We start from the raw sequence: 11,377 nt of genomic DNA, 5'->3' as shown, positions 1-11,377 counted from the left end.
CATAGGGGGAGTTTAGTGGAGTTTACTTGATGGTTGAACTTTGCTTTGTCTTAGTGTCGTTGGCATTTGAACTTAACTTGAAGTAATTGTGATAACGTGTGTTTAATCTTTGTCTGTTTAAATTTTTGCTCTTGTGATAACTTGTGTTTTGATTTTTTTATTTCAAGTTATTTTCACTTGATCTTAGATTGGTATATGTTTCCTTGCAGGGATTGATGTGCAAAATATTCTAGACTTGTTGATTGCTCAGTTTGAAGTCATTGTAATATCTTGTAACCTAGGTGTTTTGTCACAAATTACCGCAGGGGGAGATTGTTAGGTTTTTTATTTGTTGGCAATTTTGTACAAAATATTCTAAGTGTATTTTTTCATGTATATGAGCTTTACACAAGTCTAGAATATCACTGGTGTGAAGAATTGTAAGATCATTGGAGAAAAGCCGTCGCGTCCTCACCGCGTTCACAAGCGCGTTCGAACGCGGGCACTGCGTTCACACAGACAGAGAGCCGCGTTCACAAGCGCGTTCGAACGCGGGCACTGCATTCACACAGATAGAGAGCCGCGTTCACAAACGCGTTCGAACGCGGGTACTGCGTTCACACAAACCGAGAGCAGCGTTCACAAACGCGTTCGAACGCAACCTGAAGAATTCAAGCTGTCGCGTTCGAACGCACTTGGGCCCGTTCGAACGCACCTAAGATTAAGTTAGGCCGTTCGAACGCACTCAGGCCGCGTTCGAACGCACTCGGGCCGCGTTCGAACACACCTATGAAGTTTGCAATTTATTGGATTTTCGTGAGTACGAATATGACTTGGATTTGGCTTTATCTTGGAGATCATATATAAGGATAGTGTTGCCCTAACCTAGGGTAGTTGAAGAAGATTATTCAAGGAGACTTTTTGGAGGCTACATCGGTTCTTCAACAAACAAGGCCCTTCGCATCGACAAATCTTAATCTTTCGTCTTAAGGGCTATCTAGACGAAAGATCAATCTCGAGGGCTACTGAGATCGGACTTCAATCACAAGAAGCAGTGAATCGTGGGTTCTAGCGATCAAGACTGAAAGGAACAAAGTCGTTTGGATCGACGGGTTGTTTTGTGAGTCAGTCTTGTAACTGCTATTATCATAGTGATTGGTTTTGATCCGAGTTTGGATCCGTGGTTTTTTTTTCCGTTTGGGTTTTCCACGTTAAAATCTTGGCATTCATCTCTACTTTCGTTTTTAATATTTCTTCCGACTTTTATTTAAGCGAACGAGAAATATCATTATCTAGAGGTTAGATACATACATGTGTCTAGGGGTTTTTCAGATATTAAGCAAGTTGCATTATTTAATGAAGGTTATTAATTAAATATTGTCTATGCGATATTCTATAAATTTGATAATAGCAATTTGGGCGATAATTTGAAGAGATTATTATATTACTTTTAATAACATGTTAAGCGCTAATATAGTTATACTAACTCAACTTAATTAATAAATATGAGAGTCCGTAGATGGATATACCTAAGCCTATAGTGAATATCACTAAAGCTATTTAATTAATCAATGGGTGGTATTTGTGCTTATACTTTTTATTACTTTCCTTATCGATATCTACATTGTATCCTATGAGAATGATCTCATGGCGCAATAGCAGCTAGTACTAGAAATGTTTTAGGTAAGTGAAGCTTCTATAATTTCATAATAGTCTAGATAATGGATTAACTTACCTTATGACATCATCACATTCATAGCATGCATGTAAATATATTTTTCTTACCATTATTATTGTACGTTATGCATGATAATTTTATTTTGTTGTTCGGTAAGATTTGGCATACCATAATTTTTATGCATATTTATTGGGCATGAACATATGTGTTAATTATACTTATTGTGCTATATAATATCATGTCACTTACACACGTGCATGACTATAAAGGGGGTGATTGCTGCTTTTCGACAATACCTGACACCTCCCCAGTCAGGGTTAGGAGCAAGGGATACTATTATACTTATATATATATTAATACCCACGTCTGCGGTCTTAGTCTGTTGATCATAGATAATTAAGTAGTAATTCTGCTAGGCGATGGGCAATGGGCGATTTACTATCAATGACAAGAGTCATACCCTTTAAGGTGTTTAAGATAGAGAGAGAAGGGTAGGATGATGTAGACTTAGCAATATCCAATAATGTAGGGTGTGGGCATTCATGAACGATGACTCATGATTTTCGTACGATGGTGTGATGATGTGGAACCGATGGCTTGAATGATAATATTGATGTGCGATACTGACTTATGTGATGGGCTTATGACTGAGGTGCTTAGTCTACGGTGATAGAAAATTGGTCATACTATTCGTTGAGTGATGGACTAGCGATTCTTCCTCTAAGATCTACCCTCCCTTAGGAGTATGCGTATGGTTGGATGTGAGATGATGATGTGGCCTATGGGTGTAGCTCTACAAGAGTTTAAGTTACAAACTTGATAATCTGGGATGATGCATATTATGTGGTGTAGCATTAACATGGCCTCTAGGTGGAGCTCGGTGTGACCTCGAGCTTGAGGACTATAGAGCCTAGATTGATGCATGGTAGGTTATTGATTCTTAATGCATATCCGCATTGGATGAGCATAACGAGTATGTGGTATTGATGCATTCTATTTGATCATGATGTGTATATTTATATTTAGTAATTGTTGTATTTTTTATTATACTACTTTTAGACTATGGCAGTAGATACTTGTTAAGCTTTACACTCACCATCATTTGGTGAAATTATTTTCAGATTAGTAGATGATCCCCAAGCCTGTGGAGGATCTAATAAAGACTGGTTTTTTGTATTTTAGTTCTTATTCTTATTTTCTTCATATAAATTAAGCTAAATCGCTTGTAGCTCTTACGTAGGCTTTGACTTATATCTGTTATAGATATGTATATCTATTTTGGGCTTATTGTGGCTTTGGCATTATGGGCTTCTTTTGTTTGTATTATTTGTGAAAATGTTAAATTTTTGCTTGTATATTGTGTTGAAACATTGACCAGCAGGTCACATGATAATCACGTGAGTTTTACCCATGTGAGGGGTGTGTGTTTAGTAGCGATTGTTACAATATATGTCTAAACCTTAAGAGTGATTCTCAACCCTTTGCTTAAGTAAATAAAAATGTGGAATAACAATTAACAATTCAAGCAAAGATGAACACTAATATTTTAACATAGAAAAGCCTCAAACAGGTGAAAACCTATGGATCCAAACTGGCTATTGATTTACAAAATTGACTTACCGACAACCTATTGATTCCATGATTTATTCTAACAAAGTCTTGATCACTCGACCACGGGATTCACTACTTCCTATGATTGATTTCGAATCTCAATAATCCTCAAGATTGATCTTCCGTCTTTGTAACCCTTAAGACAAATCTTTTCACATGTAGAAGATGCACAAAACCTCCGTATATGAAAAATGATGTTTCTTCAAAAATGTTTTCTCAAATCAATAACAATGACCCTTAGGGTTAGGAGATCCTAACCCTTATATAACTTATGAAGATAAGCTCAAATCCTAGTCAAATAAGGTCTCATAGATTTTCAGATTCTGTAAGATTCGTGACCCCATTTGATCATGAACTCAAAATCGCCCTTGTTAGAACAATCTAACTTGAGTCTCTATATCTTTGAATGGTTTTGCTGGGGTGTGTTTGAATGGATAAAATCATGCCTATGCATCTTCAAATGACTTCGAACATTATTAGGGTACATTCAATATGATTGTAACTATGGCTCTATAACTTCGAACGCACTTTGAACGACATTCATAGCAACTAGTTTGAACTTGGCTAAGGAGTTTGGTGAGGAAGATGATAGGTTTTTAGGTTTAGATGCCATATTAAAAGAAAACTCGAAACATTTGAACACAAAAGTACGGGCATTCAAAAGCAACAATTTTTTAATTAAAAAAAGATCATAGAAAATCCTAAATATATTTGTAGATACACTTCTACAAATTCATGAATAGTTTCAAGATAAAAATACATGAATCAATAGAAACAAAGTGTATCTAGATCAAAACAAGTTATCAAGTGCATATTGAAATTATAAACTAATACATCACTTAAGAATTAAATTAAAAGTGAACTTGTCATTTTTATCTTTCATATTTTTGTTTTCACATGGTCTTAGATTGGTGTATACTTTTTGCTGGGTTCCTATACTAAATTTTACAAACTTGTCTACATGCTCATTTAGGATTGATTATAACATTTGTAACCCTAAAGATTCTGTCACAAATTGCGAAAAGGGGAGATTATTAGGTCTTTGTGTTGGCAAGTATGTATAAAATATTTTAGGTAACTTTATACATATATATGAGTATATATACAAGTGTTGGTAAGATTTGGTTTGAAGATTTTCAAATTTTGAAACAAATAAATTATGTCATTCGAAGCGTGTTCGAACGCACCATAGAAATCCTTTGAAGTTATAAAGGAACAATTTTAGCCATTTGAATGCACCCTAATAATCATTCAAAGATACAAAAACAAAGTTTTGGTCATTCAAATGCACCTTGGTAGATGTTCAAAGTTGCTTAAAGATAAAAGACTCAACTCAGGCCGTTTAGATAGGGGCAATTTTCTGTTCGAACGGGGATCTTGCAAAATCTAGGAATCCGTGAAACGTGATTTGACTAGGATTTGAGGCTTTATCTTCATAAGGTATATAAAAGTTAGGATCCGCTAACCCTAAGGGACGTCGGTTATTGATTTGAGAAGACATTTAGAAAAAAAACATCATTTTCACTAATGGAGGTTTTGTGCATCTCTTACGTATGAAATGATTCGTTTTAAGGGTCACTAAGACGAAAGATCAATCTCGAAAGTTACTAAGGTTGAAAATTAATCGTGAAAGTAGTGAATTGTAGAATTAAGCATTCAAGACTGCATTAGATAAAGTCATGGGAATTGATGAATTGTTTGTAAATTAGTCTTATAAACTACTATAGCTTATTAGTAATTGGTTTGATCTGAGTTTGAATCTGTGCCTTTTTACCCGTTTGGAGTTTTTCTACATAAAAATCTTGATGTTCATCTTAATTTGCTTGTTTTATTTAATTATTATTTTGAATTTTTTATTTTAGGAATCGTCCCTAGGGTTATATATATTTTCTCAGAAAGAAATAAAAGATTGGAATATCCAAAATAGATTTGATATCATATGTATTAAAAATGTAAATAGTGGAATTACAGTCATTTGTATTAAAGACTAGGTGAGAGAGTTCATACTTCACACATAGAGAGTGAGAGAACCTTTCAAATAAAAAGTCTAAATCTAGAATATAAATGTAGAAGGGACTACAAGAACTATCTTGTTAAATCTACTTATCTTTCTTACAAGTATATGGACAAGATGAGAGAGAGCCGAGCCCAAGCTTTAGTCGAAAGGGTGTTAATGTTGATATTTAATAGCATTGTTCAGTTATTTTGCAACGTTTTGATGTTATTGTTTAAATTTCTTTTCTCTTAAATTTTTGTTGAAATTCGTCATTTTGTCTGTATTCTTCAATGAAGGTTTTTCCAATTTGTAAGGATTTCTATGACCATTTATTGAGAAAGCCATCTTGATTTCATAGGACCATTTAATTAGGTTTCCATTTTTTTCGGTTAATAATATTATGACTAGTAGTTTGTACAGTTATATTTGCATTTTATGGATTATTAGTGAATGTGAGAGATATGAATAGTCGTAGTGTTGCTTTCATAATTAAATTACCAAAGTTTATTAATAAAATTTCTCTTTGTTTTTTTTTATTTCGCAGCTTATTATAACGAACGTCCTTATTTTAGTTTCACAATTTATTGACAACATTCGTCCTTGCTTTTACTTTTGCAGCTTATTAACAATATCACAACTTATTATTTTGGTACAAATATTTATTGACAATATTTGTACTTGTTATTTGCATTTTAATTATCAAAAGAGATATATTTTGTGTATTGTATAATTATATACATACTGGTTGTTTAAAATCTTTTGTTGTAATGATTTATGTAGATAACTTAAATTAATCTAATGGCAAAGTCTAAGAGAGAGATTCCACTAATCGTAATGAAGATGAAAAACATCAATTGAAGGAGCTTCAACCAAATCAGACCTTTCTATCAAAGATGGAGGGGGACTAATAAATTTCAAACTAGTCAGACTCCTCCATCAAAGAATAAGATTGATAAGACCATAGAGAGAGCTATTTCTAAAAATTTGTGGAGAAAATATAGGGTCTTTAAATTATGCATGATTGTTTCACGATGAATGGACTACCTTCTTCTTCTTCTTCATGTCAATTGAGCCTTCTTTCTCTTGAGTTCATTCCACCAACCCTAGGATGGTATCGAGAGGTTGTTGCTTCCTCATAGTCCGCCCATTCATCATCATCTTCGTGGCAAGATGGAGCCGGTGTTCAATTGCGGTGAAAAATTATTGCCAATTCGGCATGCCTTTCTTGCGATGTGAGTAGCAAAGGGCTTCTGGGTAGGCTCCCTATGAAGCCTTCATAGTTTTCCTCAGGTCTAGCACGAAGTGGAGCCAAAGTCCTTTGATGAAGGGGTGTTCCATTGGTGGTGCAACTCAGGTGCGATGGGGGAGCTCGATTGCTGTTCTGTTTCTTAGTGCACCCATGAGGACTTGAGTCATCGCTTCCATCGAGGTTTGCATAGCTCACTGTCTTCATTATGTCTGCGAACATCTTGATCAAATCTAAGTTGATGAAAAAAGTCAAAGGAGAAATCCCAATCGGTGTGCTGGGGTTCATCTCGAATCAGATCACATCCATGGCCTCTTTTTTGACTAAGGTGTCTTCATTAGGTCCCGACGTGATGGATCTAGTTATTGACATGGTGAAACACCCACCTCCAAAAATCACATGTTTCACTTAGAAAAAATCTACGTGATTATCACATGATCTGTTAGTATAATAATTTCACAAAGTATTTAAGATAAGTCATGTGAGAGTCATGTGAATTTTTTGTTATGTACAATATTAATGTTCACCGAACATCTAACACTAACTTCAATCCTTAAGCAATATTAATGCCTCCTATGTATCCAATAGTCTAATACATGAAAGAATATTAATTCCAATAATCACGACAAGACAATACTATAAAAAGGTAATATATCATTTTGTGTTAATAAGTGTACTCCTCTCTTTTAATCTTTTCCTTTCCTTTTTAAAAAATTGATATTCTACTAAATATTTAGAATATTGATAACCTATTTCCATTTTAGTGCTGACGAATACGATCTAAGCTGCAATATTTTAAGTATTGACTATTATTGTATATTTATTATAGTCGTACTGAGTTTATTAGTGTTTATATTAAAAAAAATGGGAAAGAGAGAAAAGAGAAGGAAGAAAGAAATTGATTGAAGAATTTTGGAATCTTATAGATAATTTGGGACTACTTGATTATTTTGTTGCATGTATACCATATAGATCTGATATTAAAAATCATGTATTCTTCATGTGGAAAAATCTCATAAAATATCTAATATTGGTGTCTCAAGCAAGTGTCACTAAAATTATTTCTTTCCTTAAAAAATTACCCCAATGAGCATGTTCTGTCAATTGATCAAACACATTCATCGATAAGATTTCCCGTCATATTGACCTTCACTTTTTATAGGTTACAAGTGTTCAATTATAAGTTCAACATTATACTCGGATGTCACTAATTCATACCTCATTAAACGTCATCTCTAGCCCTCCTATTCTATGCATTTGGACATTATTCTCAAAGACTTGTCGGATTTATGGTGAATCTAAGCTCTGATACCAAGTTGAAACACATACTTCCAAAAATTATGTGTTCTTCACATGGAAAAAATTCACATAATTTTTACATGACCTATCTTAGATACTCTGTGAGATTATTACACTGTTAAGTCATGTGAGAGTCACGTGAATTTTTTTTTATGTAAAAAACACATGATTTTTGAATGTGAGTGTTTCACATAGTGTCCAAAAAATCAATGGCTCTGATACCACTTGTTATGACCAAATCTTGGCTACTAGTTTCAATATTGTCATACTTCAAATTGTTCACTTTCTTGACATTTTTTTTCTTTTCCTTATCCTTGCAAGCCACACATCTTGATTCTGTAGTCCTTTCCTCTATCTTAGAAGTCTCGAGGGATGATTTTGTGCCAATAGTAGTTGCTTGGACTGAGCTTCTTGTTAGAAAGGCTCCTCATCTAACAGATACTTAAACTACAATTCTTGTTATAGGGAATCTCTAAGGACAATATGGCTGATCTACTATGTGCAGGCGACTGCAACCAAGTTATAGATTACTTAGAGAATAATTACATATTAAAGTAAGTTGTATATTGTAGAAGCCTTTAGACAATTACCTTGAATGGGGCATTAGATCTTGCTACAGATAGAGAAGAGAATGTACTGAGTTAGGGGATACAGAAAGCAGAAAGTACTCCACTAGTTACCTAGAAAAGAAATTAATTACAGATTTAAGCAGGAAACATATTAATTATATAGTTAAGTAGAAAATAGATTAATTACATATCTAAGTAGGAAATATATTAATTTTTTTATATTTAAGTATGCAGATTTTAATAGGAAAGATACTATCACCTTATTTGAAAAAGGTGGTTGGTGTATTTGAGGGTGGTACAGAGATTTGGTTGAGATGATGTGTGCACATTTGGTTGAGATGGTGCAGCTTTGGACTGATAAATATTGTAAATTTGGGATGACTAGAAGATGGTGTAGGTCTGGACTGAGTAGAAGAATGTGCAGACTTCATAATAAGCTTAGAATTAGGAGTACTGGACTCTTACAAGATCTTTTATTGTGACCTTTCTGAAGCATCTAGCACATACAATATATTTACTTCACCTTGTCTCTTGGTTAGGGCTTGTTGGCTCATCTGCTTCTCTTCTCCTTAAGTTTTTTGGCCTACTAGGTTGTCTTCTGTAGAATGGTGGAGCAACTGCTGGCATAATCTATTTGGACTCATTTGCATATAGATGCAAATAATGGCATGTTTACAAGGAGTGACAGTTAAAGTCCCATATCCTACAACTACATGATTTTGCTTCCATATAATCCCATAACCTCGTTTAATATTGCAATCTCTGATCACCATCAATTACTTCTCTATGTTTCCTCTTACTCCTATAGAGTTTGGTTCTTCCAAGATCAACCATGAGCTGCCTCCGTATTGTCTTTTTCGGTGAACCTCACCTTCCGATCTGGGACTCGGCTTGAGCTGAGCCGAGTCTGAGCCTAAATTTGGGGCTTGAAATTAATTTCATGTTAAGCCTGAGTCAAAGCCGACTCAATAAACTCGAAATTATATATATATATATACATTAATATTTATTCGACGGCTTTCCTCTTTATTTAGCTAGACTCATGTGGTTCATCCTCATTAATACAAATTACACATCCATTGCTCTTTTTCTGACCATCCAACCTCATTCTTACACTTCGTTACTCTTTTTCTCTTTCATCATACATGAATTCAAAATACCATTAGCGGGCTTTATTTCTTAGTTTTAATTTAGATACCTTAAACTAAATATATTAGGCCTCTTTATTTAACTAGGCTAAGAATGTACTTATTATTTATGATGTAATGTAAAAAAGTAAAAAAATAAAAATTAATTTTAGAAAAAAATAAATGATATATAAATTTGATGGACGTAAATTCCTCCTCTATGTCATGACGGTAGTTAATATTATAATATACAAATATTATATGGTGTTTTATAATATATAAATATTATTAATATAATAATAATATATTATATTATTATAATACTATGATCAATATTATAATATTGTGAGCTTAAATACATATTTATTAACTTATATAATATTTATAATAATTATTTACGAGCTTAATTAAATATTTACTGGCTTATGTTTATATGATAAGTGCATACATACACGACTTGTTTGACCACTAACTATCACGAGGCCCACTTTGCGTTCCATATTTATCTTACTTTTAGATTATGTGTAACTCCTTGATAATAAGAATGGGAGAATAGTACTAGCAGTGATGCATGTGGTGTAACGTCCATATCCTTTTATATAATAGGATTGTGCACATAACCATCTCTATTTAAAGAGTCCTTTGTGTACTTGTAGCCCCGTTCACTCCTAGAATAAAAATAAGTTTATTCTAAAATAAAATAAGTCTTCTTATTCCGGTATAGTAACTAAATAATATCTTATATTCTAGTATAGTAATTTAATATTCTATCTCATCTTATTCCATACAATTTTTAAAAAATAATATAATAATAATCCATAATTACTATTTTGCTCCTAAATTAGATAATATTTAATTATAAATCATCTCACCTATAGTTGAGATTCTCTCTCTCCACTATCTCTTTAATTAAATAGCGATCATTTTATTTTTTTCTCTCTCATCTATTTTTTTTTAAAATTTTAGACATCTCACCTATAGTTGAGAATTTTTTTTAACTAGTAAATTCTACAAAAATAAAAATAAAAAATATTAAGCCCACACACTTTTTCCGCTGTGCGGGCTTATAATCTCGCATTACATCGCAGTGTGGGTTTATAACCCCATATTATACCGCTAATCTGCAGTGTCTATTCATTTATTCTAGTGTATGATTATTTTATATAAAGTGCAGGCTTATAACCCTGTATTACCTCGTAGTTCCTCTTTATATCCTCTAATGCATTATTATTTTAATATGGGTTTATAACCCTACAATGCCTCTTTATTTAGTGCATGATTATTTTATATAAAGTGCAGGCTTATAATCCCACATTACCTCGTAGTTCCTCTTTATATCTTCTAATTCATTATTATTTTAGTGCGGGCTTATAACTCTACAATGCCTCTTTATTTAGTGCATGATTATTTTATATAAAGAGTACAAAATTATTTCTATAGTGTGGACTTATAATCCTGCATTACCCGCAATGCATAATTATTTTTTCATAGTAGGTATATAGAGCTTTTTAAGTCCGCAGTTTTAATAAAAGATAATATTATTTTTAATATATAGTCAAGGATATTTTTGTTATTGGGTTTAAAACATCACTAATTGTCAATACAATTACCTTATTTTAATACCAACTTTATATCACATCAAATATAATTATTACACTTTATACTAATATTGAACTAAACATATAATAGCTTATACTAGTACTAGCCCTCCTCTTCTAGAATTAAAAATTAGAATGCTTATATTTATTTCATTCTTATAAATTATTTTATAAGTGAAGGGGGAATAGGGGATGCAAAATATTGAGAAAAGACTGTTTAGTCAAATAAGTTATTTCTTAGTTTCTTTTTTAAAGCAACTAGTCAAGTTGAAAT

This window comes from Typha angustifolia, chromosome 12, assembly GCF_048772165.1.
Source record: "Typha angustifolia cultivar Huaian chromosome 12, ASM4877216v1, whole genome shotgun sequence".
NCBI classification, from domain to species: Eukaryota; Viridiplantae; Streptophyta; class Magnoliopsida; order Poales; family Typhaceae; genus Typha; species Typha angustifolia.
This window is presented reverse-complemented; position numbering follows the sequence as displayed.